Below are 20,399 nucleotides of genomic sequence, written 5' to 3'. Positions count from 1 at the left end.
ATATCTTTTATGATGATGTATCATGTATATTCTTTTAAGCCTTTCATACCCTATGGCATGTACAACAGATGATTGAGCATTCAGAAATGTAATGTATGAACATTGGAATTTTCATTATTATTTTATGTGGATGTAGTATTAGATGGAAACATTAATAGTTATGTTAGATGTGATTTAACATTAAGGGATCCTTAAGAATCTAACCTGTTATGTATGTATGTTTACTTTCACTTGGATGTTGTTATTGCTTTCACTACTATATTGTGAATAGTTTAACTTTCATGTTTTAAAAAAAAAAAAAAAAATGCTACCAAACTTAGTGAAACTTTAGGTTAATTCTTTGGATCCCTTGGCAGGGCGTTACATATTTACAATTCACCTTGTGTACCTAGATGTGAAATTTGATCCTTATTCATTTGCAATCATGATACTTATCCAATCAAATTTATCATTTGTTTTCAAAACTCCTTCACACTCAAACAATTGATTAGTCAACAAGTTTGAAAAACTATCCTAAAAATGCTGATATGAAATATGTTGATCATAATCATAGTCTTCATCTAACAAACTATTAGAAGGAACCTTGAACTTATCATTACAAGATTTATCAACATATAAAGAAAAACCATAGTAAGTTTCATAACCCCCACTATTTTCCTCTTCATCATATGAAGCATCAAAACTTATTGCAGCACTATCAACATGAGAAGAAACTGAAATGGTACCAAAATTCCCTTCTCTAACATCCCCCACATCTAAAAACTCGTCGTGTGCATAGACATGTGAGGTACTATCATATGCACCTCCAAAGCTTGGTAAAGATGGTTCAGATTCTATATATCTTTCCACATCAAACATTGGGGAAGTGACTTCATTAAATGAAGAAACAAGATAAGGGAAAATATGAGCATCCTTAGAAGCACTTACATATTTTTTAGAATCATGAGCTAACAAAGCTGAAATTTCACCAGGGTTCAAAAAGACTACCTCACAAATCCTCTCATCTTGGCTTTGATTATTATCTAGATGACATGGAGAACTTACAATAGTAGAACCATTAGTATGATAATCTAAAAAATCAAAATCATCACTACACTCATTTTCATCATGGTAAGAAACTACCTCTACTGATGTTATACACTTCTTCAACTTTATATACACTGTCACAAGACTCATTTTCAATTACATTATATATCCATCTTCCTCATGTTGACTACAATCATCTGATTCACTAAAAGTTGAATACATCTCTTCACACTTGGAAGATAGATGGTCATTATTTAGGGATTCATTACATTTATCTTTACTTTCAACACATTCACTAACATCATTAGAAGATTCAAAATGAATTCTATTGTTATACAAATTACTTTCCACCTTCTTGATGTATTCCTCAACTTTTAAAACCTTTTGTAATCTTAAATGTATTGGCCAATTAATTGAATCAAGCATAAAAATATCTAGGAAAGAAATAGGCCATGAAGACTCCTCAGGTCTTAAAGAAATATGCAGCTCCATGATTGCTAACTTAAACTTCATATAAACTTGAAAATCAATTTGACCTGGTATACTTCCTACAACATTTCTTATGAAACTGATCATCTTATTGTGGAGTTCCTCTTTCAACATAGAAATAGTATTAACTAAAGTTTCATGACTTTTAGAACTTGGTAGACTAACCTCAGACCTGATATCTAACTCCATTTTAAAACAAAAACTTCTAACTCTTTCTCCTAGTGCTGAAAATCACTGAATAGTGGCAACCATTCTTATCACTTAAATTTCATGAAAGGGAAACTCGTGAAAAGTAAAATGCCTTAAGTGTTGATGCATGAAACTTTCCTCTTCTAATTTGGCATAGATGCAAACTAAAACTCTTCACAATATAAATAAAAACCTTGTAGAACTAACACCTCTTTGAAGAGGAAAAATGAGATGACAGCTATGATTCACTTTCAAACATTCAAAATCTTAGGTCAAGAGATGCACATAATAAATACACTTGTCAATCAAGAATAGATAATGTCTTATCCAAGAACTACTATCAAGAGCTTCAGATCTACCCATACAAGCTAAAAGTCCTTCAAAATATACAATATGAAATCAGTTAGGATACATTGGTATAGAGATATAGAGTCACCACTCACAAACTTGAGAAATAAAACATAATTTGTGACTTGACAAATCTGAACCAAACTTTCACTTATAGGAAAAATGAAAATCATCAAACCACTCTTGTAGATGTACAATCTTGAAAAAGAGAACAAACCAATTTGTTCATTCTTGAGTCTGAACACTACAACACTTTGAAGACAATCCTTAGCTGAACTGATTGATGATGAATCACTAGTAACAATGCAATTTTAATTCAACCTTCAAAGCTACTATTGTCTTGAGTAAAAAATTACTAGGAGACATGAAACTTTAGCAAGGGAATGGAAACAACTCACAACCTTGTTGTTGTAGCATACTTTTCACATGCATTTCTTCTAACCATATTAAATCACCTATTAGATTCAATATGTCCTTAGTAGAGTCACCATTTTTTTGGTGACTCAGATGGACAAAACCATTCGAAAAAATAGGACTAAAATATTCAATTTACACTAGAGATTCTTGTCCTTCTAACAAGGCTTATTGCAACCTTATCCCTAGCAAAGTCACAATTTTGTTGGCTTCTGAACAAATTTTTAATAACCCAATGATAAGAACGCATACACCTAGGGGAAGCTAATTCCCATGTTTAATGTACCTATTCAGACACTAGGGCCAACTATAAGGCTATTTACTCTCCTTCTTCTCTTCAGACTCTACAAGACCTAGGTAGGTGGACCTCATATTTATTTATATGGTACTAGTGTTAAAGAACACACTTGAATCTAATAAAGTAGATAATATCCTTAATCTTCTAATGCTTATAGAAACAACATAGACATGGAATAGCTAATAACAAGAACTATGAACTAGATAAGTTAAGTGAGGGTAACTCTTTTAGCTCTTTCAACTTGAAAGGGAAAAGATTTGATTAATGATGTTGATATGTTAGCACAACCCAACTATGAACAAAAAATACATGTAATCTCCTAGCTAATCAGTCCCTTATCCATTGGGCATAAAATAAGTCAAAGCATAAACATGGATATCCAAAATATACTCATATATGTAGATATCTGATATATCCATTCACCTTGCAAACATACATCTATGTTCAAAATAAAATTCATGCTTATCAGATCCTCCCATGATCCCTACAATTTTGTTAATGCATATCAAGCAATTTACTTGAGCCCTTGACCCAACAGCAAAACATGCAATGGCATACAACTTCAAAGCCAAGCTATAACTAGATAATATGCACCTTATGCATATGTTAACAAAAAATTACAAACCCATGAAGATGGAGACAAATTTTAGATTGAAACTTTCAATAAAGCTTTGTTTTAATTTCCTTGAAACTAATACATCAAATGTATGCAAAACTAAGAGAAAAAGCAACAAAATGATTATATAACCTAAATGCTTCAAAATAAAATATATTGTTGTTCATGACAGAGAAAATACTAAGGAATATGGTATCATGGTCATAAAATTAGAACCAATTATTATCTAACAATAGCTGGGGAGACTCTCAACCCAAAAAGTGGAACATTTTCCTTCTCATCCTAGAGATCCTTATAAAGAGAAGGATTGCAAAAATGTATAGATGAGAGGACACATGTCAAAAATCTACCAAAAATAGAGATATTTCAATTTTCTACATTACAAACATTCTCTGCATTTGGAAAAACATGAGAAGTAGTTGCAAAGCTGGCAAGAGACACTTATTGCAAGAGTCCTCAACTTAATTTAGATTACCCTCTACTGCCTTTAATCATGAAATTCTTCAACTTCCTCCCACCAACATAGCCTTAATATCTGCAACTGCCTTCAAAATATTTACTTCTTTCTTGGTGGTTGTTCTAGTCAATCTAATTTTCTCTAGCATACTCCATCCAAAAATCAAATCTTCATCAAGACTATGCTGCTTATGCAATATCTCATCCTTTTGTTTGATGTCAAATTGTGCCTTGTTCTATTGAAAAATTGCATCAGGTTTCATCATTTCCAGTCTTATGATCTCATGATCACAACAAACTTTGTAGCTTCAGAAACCCTTCATACTATCCTTATGATCTTATGCTAGAAACTCATCTCCCCCTTTTATCTTAGCTTCAGAAGCCTTAGCATTCATCTATATGATCATACCATTACTATTTAATCATAACTTTGAAAGCTCATTAGTTAGCCTTTGCGAGCTCATGATCACACTACAAATTTAACATTGCGAGGTATGATCTACCACGTATCCTAAAATCTCTTAGAAATTTTTGTGGCCCCACCTTGCTTTATCATCTGATCGTTACAATCTTATGATCATCCCTTTATCCTACCATCAAACATCTCAAAATTTACTTCCACAATCCTACAATTATGACCTTTTCATATCTTCGAAAGTTTCCTTAAAAACCTTCATGATGTCTTGATCTCCCCTTTTTTGTAAGATTGGAATCCTACTTAACCTTTTGCACTTTTGTGTTATTGTGGTCTTATGATCACCACTTTATTGCATTGTTGTAAAGCTCTAATGCTACCTTTTTTATTGCATGAGCATAGGAGCATATGATCTTATGATGAAGCATAGCATGTAAACATTGAAAGTGGAGGCCCCTAATCCTACAAACCTTTTGTATCATCTCAGCTCATCAACCATCTTCTTCCCAATCTTATGACTAACATAAGACCATAACATATGACACTTCCTTAGCTCCCCGATCTCATGAAAAGGATGTAAGATCATATCTCAACTTCTTCTAGCTTTTGATCTCACAAATAGGCCTAACATCATAGGTATCACTACCTTAAGCATCTAATCAAATGTCTAGCCTCAGATTGCTTACCATTTGGCACCCTCTAATTTGTTAGATCCACTACCTATATTCTGTCAGCAAGCTCTCACCATATGTCAACCTCTCACACCTTTGTAGCCTAAACTCGTGACCATACTTTAACTCTTGTGAACATGTGGTCAATTGCATTTAGTATCATTACTTCTTAAACCTCTAGTTAGCACTAACTCCTATAAATATGTGACAAATTCATCGCTAGTTCATAGCTTAGACCTTAGGTTAGTCTTTACTCTCTCTACTATTGCAACAAGCCTGAATTTAACTACTAGGTTTCAAATTTCACAATCACAACTCAAAATATAACTGCATTTAAAACCTTGTGAAGCTACGACAACCACACCTTAACCATCAATTTCCCAGTTGCAACATAAATTGTTAATATCCATTTAACCCCTTCAAATCTACAACTAAAGTAGTTGCTACTTTGCACCATGAACTCTGGGTTAAACTAAACCTTGTGTGACACTATGGAAGCATTGAATCCTGACTAGAGTAGTAACCATCTACATAGTAATACCATTAGAAACCTTTATGCTAGAAAAAGCAGTGATCAATGAAATTGTCTCTTCACACCCCTAACTACACAATTATCCTCAATAGTTTCCAAGCCACACACATCAAGAAATGTAAGCATTTCACATAGTCACACATCCACAAACTGTTAGCATAAGAAATGGGTGATGTTACAACCAAAGCAGTTGCAAAATTGCAACTTAAAATTTGTAAAAGGGCAAGACATTAGAACATACATAAAGGACTTAGGGACATCAAAGATAAGAAATATTTCATATATCCCTAAAACATGTCAAATTATGAATATTTTAACAAAATACATGACATGACCAATGCTAGGGTTTTGTTCATAGGATAGACAAATATTTTCAGAAACCTTAAGCAATCTAGGCACAGTCTCTTCCTAATTTGCATGGGATACTTCAAATTTTTTGGTGGGATGAAAAATTAGGCCAACACAAAGGATGTAGATGTATGTATGTATGTATGTATGCATGCATGCATGTATGTATATATGTATATTTATATGTATGTATGTATATATGTGTATATGTATGTATGTATCTATGTATGTATATGTATGTAATGTATGTATGTATGTATGTATGTAGGCATATATATATATATATATATATATATATATATATATATATATATATATATATATATATATATATATATATATATATATATATATATATATATATATATATATATATATATATATATATATATATATAGATCAAGAAAAATGAGAAGAGTTAATGTCATTGTTAATGGCCATTATATTTCTATATATATACACACATATTTCCCATTAACTTTGCATTATTTTTGTGTAGGATCTTGAGCTAAGTCACTTAGAATAGGTTGAGTGAGTTTTATTATTTAATTATTTGAATTTTGGAATATGTATGCAACTGGATCAATTTTTTTGTTGTGCTAAGATGTAATAAGCACCTTTAAAATGGTCTCTCTGTATGCATACATGCATACATACATACATACATGATGTATGTATGTATGTATATATCATGTGGAGATCTAGGATTTCCTTTTCATACCCTTGTGATCACTGCATTTCATTTTTATGCCCTTCTGATCTCTATATCTCATTGTTGTACTCTTTTGATCTTTGCATCTCATTTGTTTTATTGTACCTAATATGATGATAGTTCTATAGAAATTTGTTCTCATTCCATTGTGATCTTTGCATCCCAAGTATCTACTATTGCTATTAATTTGGGCATCACTATATGATCTAGAATGTTATGAAGTACTAAAGCTAGTAGTAACTTCTCCCATGTTTCCAAAAAATGTAGCATAGGTTCAAGGTTCCTTGGCTCCCAAGAATTTGTAGCAGCTATTCTCACTATTGGAAGAATAACTTCAATAAAGAGTTGCATGTAAGGAGTTGAAGAAGCATGTTCTACTTCTGTGTAAATGCCATAATCACAAAGCTAATTCCCTTGCAGAAGCCATAACCTAGTTAAATATATGTATATATCAACCTAGCTAATTGGCAACTAGATCCATTTAACTAGGTTAAGGCTTGTTTCTTTCTAAAAATATCTGCTATGATATGTTTATGTACAATTTCATGTGAACTCTGCCCATTTTTCCTAGTCTGCATTATTTTTGTGGACGATCTTGAGGTAAGTCACTTAGAACCTTGAAAAAGATCTCTCTATACATAGATACATACATACATACATACATGTATATTTGTATGTATATGCCTTTGTGATCACTACATTTTTTTGTCATCCCCTTGTGATCTCTACATGTCATTGTCATGCCCGTGTGATCTTTGTATATGTATGTATGTATTTATGTATATATACATATGTATATGTATATATGTGTATATGTATGTATGTATGTATGTATATAAATAGAGAGATCTTGGCACAACAGAAAAATAGTAAAACTCACTCAATAGGTAGCATGGCCACAAATGTGATGGCAACACCTATGGGTAAGTAGATTCCTTTTTTTCTCTCTCATTTTTCATGTCTTTATTTCAATTGAACTATTATTTCTTAGGGGGTGTTTTCTAATATTGGATTCATTTTATGCAGGAGGTGGTGAGGACATTTCTAGATGTATCTGTGTGATGAATTTCTCATGAGCAATAAAGATGGAATTTTCCTGAGAGTAGTAGGAGGTGATGAGGAAATTCTAGGTACTTTAAAGATTGATCCTTTCATAAATATTTTAGATGTTAATGGGGAATTTAGATGTTGGGGGGGGGAGGGGGGGGGGGGGGGGAAGGGGTGAGCAAATGATCTTCCACCTAGAGAATGTTAAACTATTCTCAAAACCAAGTGGAGCTCAACATTAACCTATGATTGTATGAAAACTAATTATATGAATCTCTTAGTTTCAGGCAATGTAGAAGGATACCATAGTTCAATATGCAATGTCAGTTCATATGCATATGACACCAGGCGGAGCTGAAAAATACAACAGGTTTGCATTTTTGTTAGAGGTCTTTAATTAGGTATTTTAAGTTATAGACCATAATGAACATTGTTCATGATGGTCTATAATTTTAAAAATTTAATAGACCTATTAAATAAATGTAATCATGTTGTGTTTTATCAGCTTTCTCTACTGTCCATGCATTTGAACACAGTTGTACATACATTCTCAATTCAGAGTGGCATAATCTTATTTTGGATGCGATGGAAAAATGACATGCACCAGAAGATGGGAAAATGATGTCACTTTTATAGGTTTGGAACCTTTTTTGTACTTTAAAGATTGATCATTTCTTAAATATTTTAGATGTAAATGGGGAATTTAGATATTGGGGGGGTGGGGCCAAATGAGCTTTCACCTTCACATGGTTGACCCTACTTAGTAGAGAATATTAAACTATTCTCAAAACCAAGTGAAGCTCAACATTAACCTATGATTGTATGAAAATTAACTATGTGAATCTATTGGTTTTAGGCAATGCAGAAGGATGTCATAGTTTAATATTCAATCTCAATTCATATGCATACAAGATCAGGTGGAGCTAGAAAAATCCAACAAGTTTGCATTTTTGTTAGTGGTTTGAATAGACCTATTAAATACATGCAAACATGTTGGTTTTTTCAGCTCCTTCTATTGTCCATGCACACAAAATGCAATTGCATGTGCATTCTCAGTACAAAGTGGCAAAATCTTATTTTGGATGTGGTAGAAAAATGACATGCACTAGAAGATGGGAAAATGATTGCACTTTATTAGGCTAGGAACCCCTTTTTGTATTTTGAAAATTGATCCTTTCTTTAAAAAATTAGATGTTAATGAGGAATTTAGATGTCAAGGGAGGGGGTGGGGCCAAATGAGCTTCCACCTTCACGTGGTTGGCCCTAATTAGTAGAGAATATTAAAATATTCTCGAAACCAAGTGAAGCTCAATATTAACCTATGATTTCATCATAGCTATTTGGCATTTGTCGCCAATTTTCTTTTTTATTAATACAACACATCGTCACAATTGTAATAGCTAGCCGTTGATCTCACAATATTCATGGCACATGCCCATCTCAATTTTGATAGATGTTTTTGATGCCTTGTCATGGTGCCCATAGCATTTCTGTCTCACATACATTGCAATTGTGACAGTTTCTTTGATAGATTTTTGTCACAATTGTGACAGTGAAAAGGAATGGTTTGGCAATATTTTAGCTTAATTTACAACACCTATGGTGATCACAATTACAATGGTTGCCCTTGCCGTCAGAACTTGTCACAAAAAAATTATGATGCCCATCCAACAGGAGCTAGTTCCTCTTGATGTTGGTTAGATGATGGGTTATTGTCATAATTGCAACGACCTATCATTGCAATTTGGGCCCAAATGCAGTAGTGTGTGGAGTTAGTGATTCAATTGTTCATATTTAACCAATGTTGACCCTGTATGGTCAACATATCCTATTTAAATTGTTTAAATTAACCCTTCATTGGTTTAATAAATATGGACTCATTTGCATTATGTGATTAGACTCGTGAGTGTGTCTATGCATTTAGAGGTTTGCATTTGTCATGAAAGTTGTTAAGGAATTCTATGATTTTGGTTTAAGGGATTTTTAGGCTTTATTTAATTTAATTTAATTCCTAACAACTTTTTCGTAGTTGAATTCTAATTACTTGGAATAGCATTTTTTGTTTGGGTTGAATTAGGGTTTAACTAGGTGACCTAGTTATTTTCCCTAATCTATTATTCACTCAAAATGTGAATAAGTATCCAAAAAGTAATTTTATTCCTCACTTCTCATTTTTTGAAATAAGAAAATTAAGAGCTTTTTCTAAATCCTCTTATGTAGGATTGTGTTTCTATTTGTTGGAGTTACATTTGTGGGATTGTCATGAGATCGGTCTCATTGGATCCAATTTGCAGAGACCTTAGATTGCTATGATTTTTGGGAACTTCCATGGGATTTTTATTTTATTATTCAGATTCTTGTTTTGACCCTTTTGGCTATCGGGTAGGGCTCTCCCATTTTCCTATTTCAGCTCTATTTCAACTTCCATTTTTTGTAGCTATTTGTTAGGAGTTTAAGAACAAGTGTTCACATCCATTTCTGAATGCTATTTCTACTCGGTTGGTTGGGTATGAATATTTCCTTGATTTTCATGATGGGGGTTTGAGGTTTCACATCATTATGCTAGTTGTTTTTGCATACGGTGTTCAAACCCAATTTTTATTAGATTTCTATGGTTCATTTATCCTCGGGTTGAATGGTTTTTATTATCGTTGATTTTTGTCAACATTTCTTTTTTTAGGTTTTCTTTTCAATTTGTGTACCACCTAGTTTTCTTGGGTTTTCTTGGCATGTCATTGGTTGTAAATTTGGACTATTTGTAGGATGTCAATCCAACCATTGTTGCACTTTTATTTTGTATTGGGATGCTTGTCACATTCATACTCTCAAGCTTGTATTTAGTTGAGTGTTATTTTGTTTGTGTTCTCATCCAACCCTTGTTTTATGATCTTCATGACATTGGTGTGCCCACACATGAGCATGTACATGTGTATTTGTTGGTGCTTGCGAGGCCTGATCTCTGGGTTGTTATTTGTGGAGTTATATTCATTGGGGTTGGGTTGGGAATATGCATTGCCTATGGGCACTCATCATGTGGTGAGCATGGGTATGTAGGGTGGCACCATGGAGGGGCTTCTCTCACAACCTTGGTGACTATTTCCCAAGCTGCCATGAAGAAGTTCTAGACAAGTGATAATTAAATTAAATTTTTGGGTAATAAATCTAAGATAATAAAAAGGTGAGCACCCGATTTGGCTCGAGGACACTTAAAATGTGAGCACCCAGAGTTGGTTTGAGGAAACAATGCGAGACCCTCCCTAGGGAGTTGAGTCCAAATGGTATTCATCTAAGGCTACTTGATGCCAAGTGAATTACCCTCCATCAAGTCACTACATAGTTGACCCATAGATTGTCTAACCAGGACATGTTGTACTTGCATTGTCTCATGATTTTGGTTTCAATCATCTTTACTGTCTGGCATGAGTGTTAGCCATAGGCATTTTCTTTATGTGTGTTTGTGGTTGGATCACTATCTCCATCAGCATGACGAGAGTGGGTCTATAGGTTTCACATGGTGTAGAGGCATAGCTACCTATACCATTGCTGGGGACAAGTGTACAAAGATAGTCTATTTCCAATTACGATCGATGCTCAATATTTCACTTGGTTTATCTAAGTTTCTAGAGTATGTTTCCTTGTGATTTATACGTTAATTAGAATGCTTGGATATCATGCTTAGATGATGTTAGTTTATTTGATGTTTTTGGTGTAAATAAATATTTACTATTTACACTTTACTTAAGTTTACTTAGGTTAATGCATTATTTTATTATTTTATTTTGTGAGACACTTAGGAGTTTGTGTACCTTTTTGAGTTGTCATGTTGACAACATAGAAGTATGCAACTCTATTTCAGCACATGGTGTCTACAACACTAGAGTTTACATCATTCACTGAGTTTTCATGTAGACAACATAGTTATTCACACTCCCTTTTTAGCACATGTTTTCTACAACACTAATTTGCATGTTACACCCTTGTAGGCTTATCCTCTCATCACCACACTTACTTTTGTGCTTAATAGAGGATAACCCATATTTGGTGGACATGTGCCTAGTTGTATGACTTATCATGTAGCTAATTTTGAGGCATTCTAGATGTGTCTTAGAGGCCTTTATATACAAACACTCCTAGTGTACTCTCATATGGCATATTGAATGAATATATCATCATTCTGATCATACTCTCTCTTTCCGATCTATAGTTGTGCTTGTGTTTGAGTTCTTAGTTCCTAGCTGAATTTTTCCCTTGGAAAAATTCTTACATGTTATCAAAGCTTGGAGATTTTCTTATCACGTAGTTGTTCAAGACCATTGTTGCTTCAGCACCTCAGCCTGAATCCAGAGTACTATAGAAATTGGGAATGTCTAGAGCCAGATCTGACCCTGCCATTGCATTTGGAATGCTAATTCGATAAAGATCGACTATAAACTTGCTTATCCTAGCCCAAAGTTGATCGTGAGGCAAAATTTGTTTGCAAATCAGCACCTGGAGGCCCCGATTTGCAGTTTGGGTATGGTCATTTATAGATCTATTTAATTTTTTTTGGTTTGTAATTTTTTCTCTATATTTTTTGATAGTATTCTTGAAAAAAAAAAATTCCTTCGGGCACCCAGCAGAGAAATTTTTTTTGGTACAAGAACTGGGCTGTTAGATCCTAGCCCTGCACCCTACGTAGAGGAATTTATTATTTAATTGGTAGGCATTATTTTCCTAGTTGCAGCAGTACCATCACAATCAAAGGCTATACAAATCCATGGGCTTCATATTCTATTCAAAACTGCACAATTTTTGGCAACTCTCAACATAACACGACGGTCAATTCAACTGAGCCCACCCCACACTCCAGTAGCCTCTTTGTTTAAGGCTCTGTGGCCTTTCACATTTAAATTGCACATTGGCCTATCCCATGACCAATGTGGGATGATTCCCATAACTGACAACACACAACAAATATTTTTGGGCACCAAAATTGAAAACTGGTGATCGACGTTACATCTCTGGTGAGGTAGCTTTCGATCTTGGCACTCACTTTCTCCTTTGTCCTTGCATTTAACATTTGGCGACATATTAGGCATATTCTAATTTAAGCCCAACAATTTTGGCCCCCATGTGGCCTCTCCATGGAGGAGCCCACATTCATGCCCGCTTGGACCCCACACAGCAGAAACCTGCTTGCCCTACTTGCACATGTAGATGGACATCAAGATAGTCTACCTCTGTGCCACATGGAGTTCTCGCCAGCACAACACTTGCGCCTACATAGTGACATGTGGACTAACCTGACTTTTGCATGTGTGCCTATTGACACATTGGTCACAAGTCAACCTTGACATGTGGCCTTTTACATTTAAATTGTGCATTCGCCTATCCCACGACCAATGTGGGATAATTCCTACAGCCGGTGGCAAGCAACAAATATTTTCAAGCACCAAAATTGAAAATCGATGATCAATGTTACATCTTCGATGAGGCAGCTTCTGATCTTGGTGCTTGCTTTCTCTACCGTCCCCATGTTTAAGATTTGGTGGCATCTCAAGCATGTTTTGACATCGGCCCAATAATTCTAACTACCATGCTGCCTCTCCATGGAGCCCACATTCACACTCACTTGGACACCATGCAATAGAAACCTGCTTGCCCCACCTACATGTGTAGATGGACAGTAAGACAGTCCACCTCTGTGCTACATGGAGTTCCCACTAGGGTAGCACCTATGCCCACACAGTGACATGCAGACCAACCTGACTCCACCACATGTACCTATTGACACATTGGCAACAACTCAACCTTGACACATCAAGATCTGCAACCTTAACACATCATCTACCACCATGGCTAGCTATACACTGTATGATTGTCATGTGTCATGTCCAACACAGTCACCTACCATGTCAGCCTAGGCACTAATTTTTTTGCTGACATCAGAATTTCATGGGAAAATTTTGATAATCATCTGACTGTCATTCCTAGGAAATTTTGAACTACAACGATGGTTATTTGACTATTAAATTTAAGATCATAATTTTCCTTCCAAACCCCACTCTAGATTGCTTTTTGATTTGGCAGCCTGACTTTGCGAGGCCATAAATTGGTCTTTTAGACTCCAATTCAAGTGTGATTTTTTTTGAAATTGGGTAGAATTTCCTGAGCTTTCTAGTGGTGGTTTTCTTTTCTAGTTTTGGTGCAAGGATTTTTAGAAATTACATTTTTTGGTGACTATACCTACTTAATCCTACATTTTTCAACTTCAAATGCTTCGTATGGGCACATTTGGTCAGGTTCCATTTTTTTTTAAGTGCATTATTTTTCATCTACTTTCCATATCTATAGTCATATTCTAGGGTTGTGTAAAAAAAATTCCCACTTTCAGAACTAGGGCTTCCTGCATTGTAAAGATTTGAATACTTTTTTTAAAAAATTTATATTTGAGCTATAGAGCATAGTGACCGATTTGGGCCTCAAAAGGTAGTTGTAAAAGCAAAATTAGAAAGTCCACTTTGTTCATTTTGACATGTGGTCCATTGTACATGTACTACTTATAAAGTGCCAAAAGCATCTTTTCTTCTTTTTTTTTTTGGGGGGGGGGGGGTGGGGGGGTTCGTCTTTTGATTGAGTGAAAAGGGGGGTGTGTATTGTGTTCTTATGTCTCTCTTTTGTGCTCTTTTCATTTTTGCATCATGGGTTCATTTAAATGTCCACCTCTAACTTCCCACAATTATTCTACATGGAAAGATATTGCATGGAGTAGATTAATGGAACAAGGTTATAGTCTTTATGTTGATGGTACAATTACCAAACCTACTGATGCTATAGAACTCGTTGAATGAAAAAAACAAGACCAACATGCTTTAGGAATTATCAGAAGTTGTGTACATAGAGCTCTCTTCTTCTACATTGCTAGTTTCAGTGAATCCAAACCAGCTTGGGATAAACTTAAATCATTGTATGGTAAGGTGGATGAAGAAAAGGGATTTTAGATTGAGGATGATCTACTTCTCTTGGATCTAAAGAACTTTGACACAATTGTGGATTACATCAACAAAGCCAATGAGTATAGGGCACTACTTAAAGATTGTGGAAATCCCATGAAGGATGAAAAGTTGATTCATCACATCTTGAAGAGGCTACCTTTAGAGTATGCTTCATTTTTTTTGAGTTATAATACTCATAGGTTAACCATGGGAACTACTTACCAGAAGCCTTCATTTGATGCATTCATAGAAATGTTGATTGTTGAACAATATTGATTGATGGATTTAGGACTTCTCAAGTCATCAAATACCAAAGCCTTGGTGGCTAGTGATGAGCACCAATCAAGTCAAGGAGGTAAAAGTTCTAGCAACAACAACAAGAAGCAGTGGAAGTAGAAATCACAATCTGAGACACAATAGTCCTCCTCATAGCAAGGCAATTCTTCTTCCAACAAGAAGGGAAGTAATGAGAAGAAGGAGAAAAAAAATTGTGCATATTGCAAAAAGCCAAATCATGACAAGAATCATTGCAAGACAAAAAGAATTGATGAGTTGGAAAGTCTACTCAGCAAGAACAAGATTCAAATGCCAGGTACTTCCAAGGATTCAACTCCAACCTCTTCAAAGGGAAAAGGGCAAGCACTTATGGAAAACACAAGTTCTTCTTTGGAATAGATACTTGACTCAGGTGACTCTTGTCATATGGGATTTTCAAAGGGAGACTTTTCTTCATTAAAGCAGTCAAAGGTGCCACACATCTTCATGGGAAATGATACTAAAATGGAAGTTGAAGGGAAAGGACATGTGGAAATGAAAAATGGAGAATTCAAGGATGTTCTCTAAATTCCAAACCTTAGCTCCAATCTCCTATCAATTTACCAAATCACTCACCTTGGAGACGGTCACAAAGTTGAGTTCCTTCCAGATTCAGTGATGGTGCATAGTCTTAGAGATGATTCATTGGTTGTAGTGGGGAAAGTAAATGGTGACAAGAGGCTTTACTCCTTCTCCCACTTTGTGCCTAAGTCTCCTTCTCAAGCCTTGTTGACTCACTCTACTTCACAAACTACATTATGGCATGAGCAGTTTGGTCATCTTGCCTTCCTCCATCTTCAACAACTTTTCTCAAAACACATGGTCAAAGGTCTACCAAACATCAACTTTTCTAAGGGAGGGTGTTCATCATGTTTAGTGGATATGCATCTCAAGGAGAAGTATGATAAAGGGAAGTCTTCTAGAGCTCTAGTTGTTCTCCAGTTGGTTCATATGGTTTTAGTAGGTTCTTTTACAGTGACTTGAGTCAGCCAAGATTGCTACATCCTTACCTTTGATGATTTACTTGGGTCTACTTTCTTCATCACAAGAATTAAGTGGTTCATAAGTTTCAAGCCTTTAAGACTCATGTTAAACACAAATCTAGGAAAGCCATCAACGTACTATGAGTGGACAATGAGAAAATATATGTGGACTAAAGACTTAAAGACTTTTGTAAACTTGAGGGAATTGATCTTCAAAATCCACCAGCATTCAGTCTGCATAAGACATATGTTGTAGCACTGAGGATTAGGACTCTCAAAACCATGGTAAGTTTCATGATAAAAGCCAAATCTCTTGATCCAACACTTGAAGTTGAAGCCATTAGCAGTGCTACTCACATACGTAACAAGTCTCCTCATAATGCCCTAGACAAGAATACTTCTTTTCAAGCACGGTGTGGTAGAAAAATAGTTATGAGTCACTTTAGAGTCTTTGGTTGTCTAGCATGGGCAAACCTATCTTCTGTGGGTTGCAAGGCACCGACACCTAGACCTTGCACTTTCATCAGTTATGAAGATAATGCTAAAGCTTACAAACTTATGGATCTAGAGACTCATGAGATCTTTGTGCAGAAGGATTTTCACTTTGAGGAAAGTTCACTAAGCTTATCCTCTAATCCTCTTTGCACTTCATATACTATGGAAACTGATAGTGACACCAGCAATAGTGCTTCAACAAATTTAGGCAGGTGGGGCTCTATTGATAGTTGTAGTGAGAGGTCATGTGACCCTCATGTCCATTCTCTACATGATCAATCTTTATAGGTTGGCATGATTGTGGATCCTTATGTACAATAGACTTTAGAGGTCTCTTTGTTAGTTAAGGAGACAAATGGTTCATTGGAACAAGTTCAATAGACATCCTTACTAGATCTGCATTTGTTCTTTTTAGCATAGTTGGAAGGGGCAACCATTAGTATTAGCACAAGGATACTTGAGCAGGTTTCAGGGCCACCATACATCTTTAGGATTGTGCATTTTGGGGGGGGGGGGACTACCTTGTCTCTCCTCCTCTACTTTCTTATGGGGGGGCGCTTTTCCTCTTTTGAGGTCTAATTCTTCTCATTCTTCACTACTGTATATACTGGATGTATGTCGTAAGGGGGTGGGGGTCTTGATTACTCCATACATCCATGCATTCTTATTCATCTCTCTTTTTAGGAGAGGGTTTTTCCCATGAGGTTTTCCCTCTTTCTCTACTTTATGAGATATTGCATTTCATTATGTACATGGGTACCTAACATGGCCTAGTAGCCAAGACCCATCCTGCATTTCATCCTAGTTTTCATAAGCTTAAGGGGATTCCCCTAAGTTGCACTTAAGGGTGGGTGTTGGTGTAAATACATATTTACTATTTACACTTTAATTAAGTTTACTTAGGTTATTGCATTATTTTATTATTTTATTTTGTGAGACACTTAGGAGTTTGTGTACCTTTTTGAGTTGTCATGTTGACAACATAGAAGTACACAACTCCATTTCAGCACATGGTGTCTACAATACTGGAGTTTGCATCATTCACTAAGCTTTCATATAGACAAAAAAGTTATTCGCACTCCCTTTTTAGCAGATGTTTTCTACAACACTAATTTGCATGTTACACCCTTGTAGGCTTATCCTCTCATCATCACACTTACTTTCATGCTTAATGGAGGATAACCCATATCTAGAGGACATGTGCCTAGTTGTATGACTTATCATGTAGTTGATTCTGAGGTATTCTAGATATATCTCAATGACATTTATATATAGGCACTCCTAGTGTACTCTCATATGGCATATTGAATGAATATATCATCATTCTGATCATACTCTCTCTTTCTGGTCTATAGTTGTGCTTATGTTTGAGTTCTTAGTTCTTGGGTGAATTTTTCCCTTAGGAAAATTCTTACAGAAGCATTCTTTTATTATGATATTAGCATATGCTTAGATGATGCGATTCACTATTAGTTGGAGTATCTATGCTTTGTTGGATTAGCATGTTAGATCTTCTTGTTCTTATGATGTTATTACATTGTAGTAGTGACACCCTCATAAGACAACTCCAACTACCTAGTTGGTAGTTTGTGATGTTATGCATAGGGGATGGCTAAGACCTTTGATGTCTCATGATGTTATTACAATTGGGAGGAACCACACATGAATTTAGTTGTTTATGTACGTTGCAATGTTACTTTCCACATGGTTATCTTTTACTGTTATGGATTAAATGGTTAGTTGTGTTGTCATCATGTTACTCTTGCATTCAAGTGTCCAAGCATCAATTTTTGGATCCAATACTCCCTAATTTGGAGGTTCTAACTCTTTTCTTTCCCCCTACTTGTTCATCAAAATGTTTCCTTGCATCCCTAGGTGATAGTGCTTCAGCATTGGGTGGTATTGTTAAAGTATCAAATGCCTTAAGGAGTTCTATCATATGATACTGAAAAGTATCACATGCCTTAAGGAGTTCTATAGTATGATACTGGAAGAGTATCAAATGACTATAGCCAACTATATCGTGCAACCCCTGAAAGTATCACATGGTTGTTTGAAAGTATCGCTTGGCTCTTGTGAGAAATATCATATGGTAGTGGTGAGAAATTGTGTATGATACCGGTCAAGTATCACATGGTTGTTTGAAAGTATCGTTGGCTCTTGTGAGAAATATCGCATGGCTATAGCATGAAGTATCACATGGGTTTGTGACAACATCTACTCAGGTGATTAGCAGGAACATTTTTAGTTAACCAAAAAATTTTGAGAGTTGACTTGGCTACCCTTTATGGAGTTCTTGAACTCTAGTGTTTGACCTTTAGAATTTAGGGTCTCTCGGGTTCAAATGTATTTTGTGACCTTGGTAGCTTTTTTGATTTTGGTTTTAGTGTCACTTGGAGATTGTTGGAAGCCTGGATTGGTTGCTAAGTCTTCCGTTGTGATCTTATGATTAGTTGTATGTTGATGTTGTTTTGGTTCTATGCTTTAAAAATATATACATTGGCTTCAATTTATCCTTGTTTCAAGGATCTCTGGGCATTACATACATAGTAACTTCAAAGTTTGTATCCTTTGGAATTTGATGTCAAAGGGGAAGAGTTTAGTCTCAACAAGGAAGAGTAAGGGAGAGTTAATGTCAAAATGAAAGATGGAGAGTTTTGTATCTCAAAAGGAAGATGTTCAGATGCTTGAATGTATAGAAAAGAGGAAGAAAATGATAGTAGTCCACAATAGAGTGTTGACAATGGAAGCAACTAAGACAAGTCCAAGTAGAATCTTAGAGGGAGTTGGTATGGATAAGAATCAAAATAAAAGTAAGGATTTTATTCAATTACTCATACTTTTATTAGTTTATGTTCACATTTTGTGTTGCCATCAATGCCAAAGAGGGATTTTGTTGGAAACAATTCTTCAATTGTATGTTGTCATTGATGTTACACAAATGTCAATATTAACCAAGCAATGAAGAGTTTATAGTATTAACCTTGCATATTTGAGTATTTACCAAGCAGTTAGGTAAAGAATTTTTAGTATTAACCGAGAAGTTGATTAATGAAGAATATCTTTCTTGCAGAATTGACTGAGTGGTTGAGCATTAAAGGACTTGCAGTATTAACTGAGCACTCAAACTCAGTATTGAGCAAGTGACAGTAGAATGCAATTGTCCAATAATTAATTGATTGAGGCCTACTATTTGGATGTTTATTGATTATTTGGAAGGATATTCAAGTTGACTTGTCTTAGCCTATGATATATAAGAAATGCCAAGTTCTAAGGATAAAATATACAAGTGAAGTATGAAAAAGATGGATATGTGAGCAAAGGAAAAAGTAGAATAGGAAAGTGTGGAAGATAAGCTACAAAGAAAATTTGATTAGTAAGGATCTAGAGGTCAAGCCAAAAGAATATGCAAAGATAGTTGCTTCATAAATCAGGTCAAATTGTTGTTACCTTCTAACCATTGTAACAGTGAGAAAATCTCTTGATAGAGTTGACTTAACAGTCATATTGTAAATCCTCTAACTAGGTGATATTTCATGATTGAAGTGTTTGAAGACCTCAACTAGGCTACTCCTAATGGGATGATCTAAATCCTCTAACAATTAGGTCATACTTAATAGTACATTTTGTAACCCTTAACAGGGTTGGCTCCTAATAGGGCTCACTTTAAAAGAGGAAAAAATATTATAACTAGTTCCATGATGGTTTTCCCAAATTGGGTTTCCATGTTAAATCTTGGTGTCATCTATGTACATGTTATTTTCTTTATGCTCTATGTTTCTACAACTAAGTTACTAAAGGCTTTAACAGATTAATAATCATAATATTACATTTTAAACCAAGTGGCAATAACATTCTAGTGTTAACCGAGTTGGAAAATGTTAGATGATTAGTGGAAAGTTTGTATTGACATCTAGGAAGTGGATTTATTTTTTTGGTAACTGATTGAATCCTCCCCTCTTAGTTACACTCTTACATTTCCATTACAAGGTATGGTATTGCTTAGTCCTTTAACATTAAGGTTTTTTCCTCACTACTGAGCTGCAAATATGTTGTGGTCTAGTCATTGAG

Source organism: Cupressus sempervirens, chromosome 7, assembly GCF_028749045.1.
Source record: "Cupressus sempervirens isolate cs-2001-9-10 chromosome 7, ASM2874904v1, whole genome shotgun sequence".
Taxonomy (NCBI): domain Eukaryota; kingdom Viridiplantae; phylum Streptophyta; class Pinopsida; order Cupressales; family Cupressaceae; genus Cupressus; species Cupressus sempervirens.
This window is presented reverse-complemented; position numbering follows the sequence as displayed.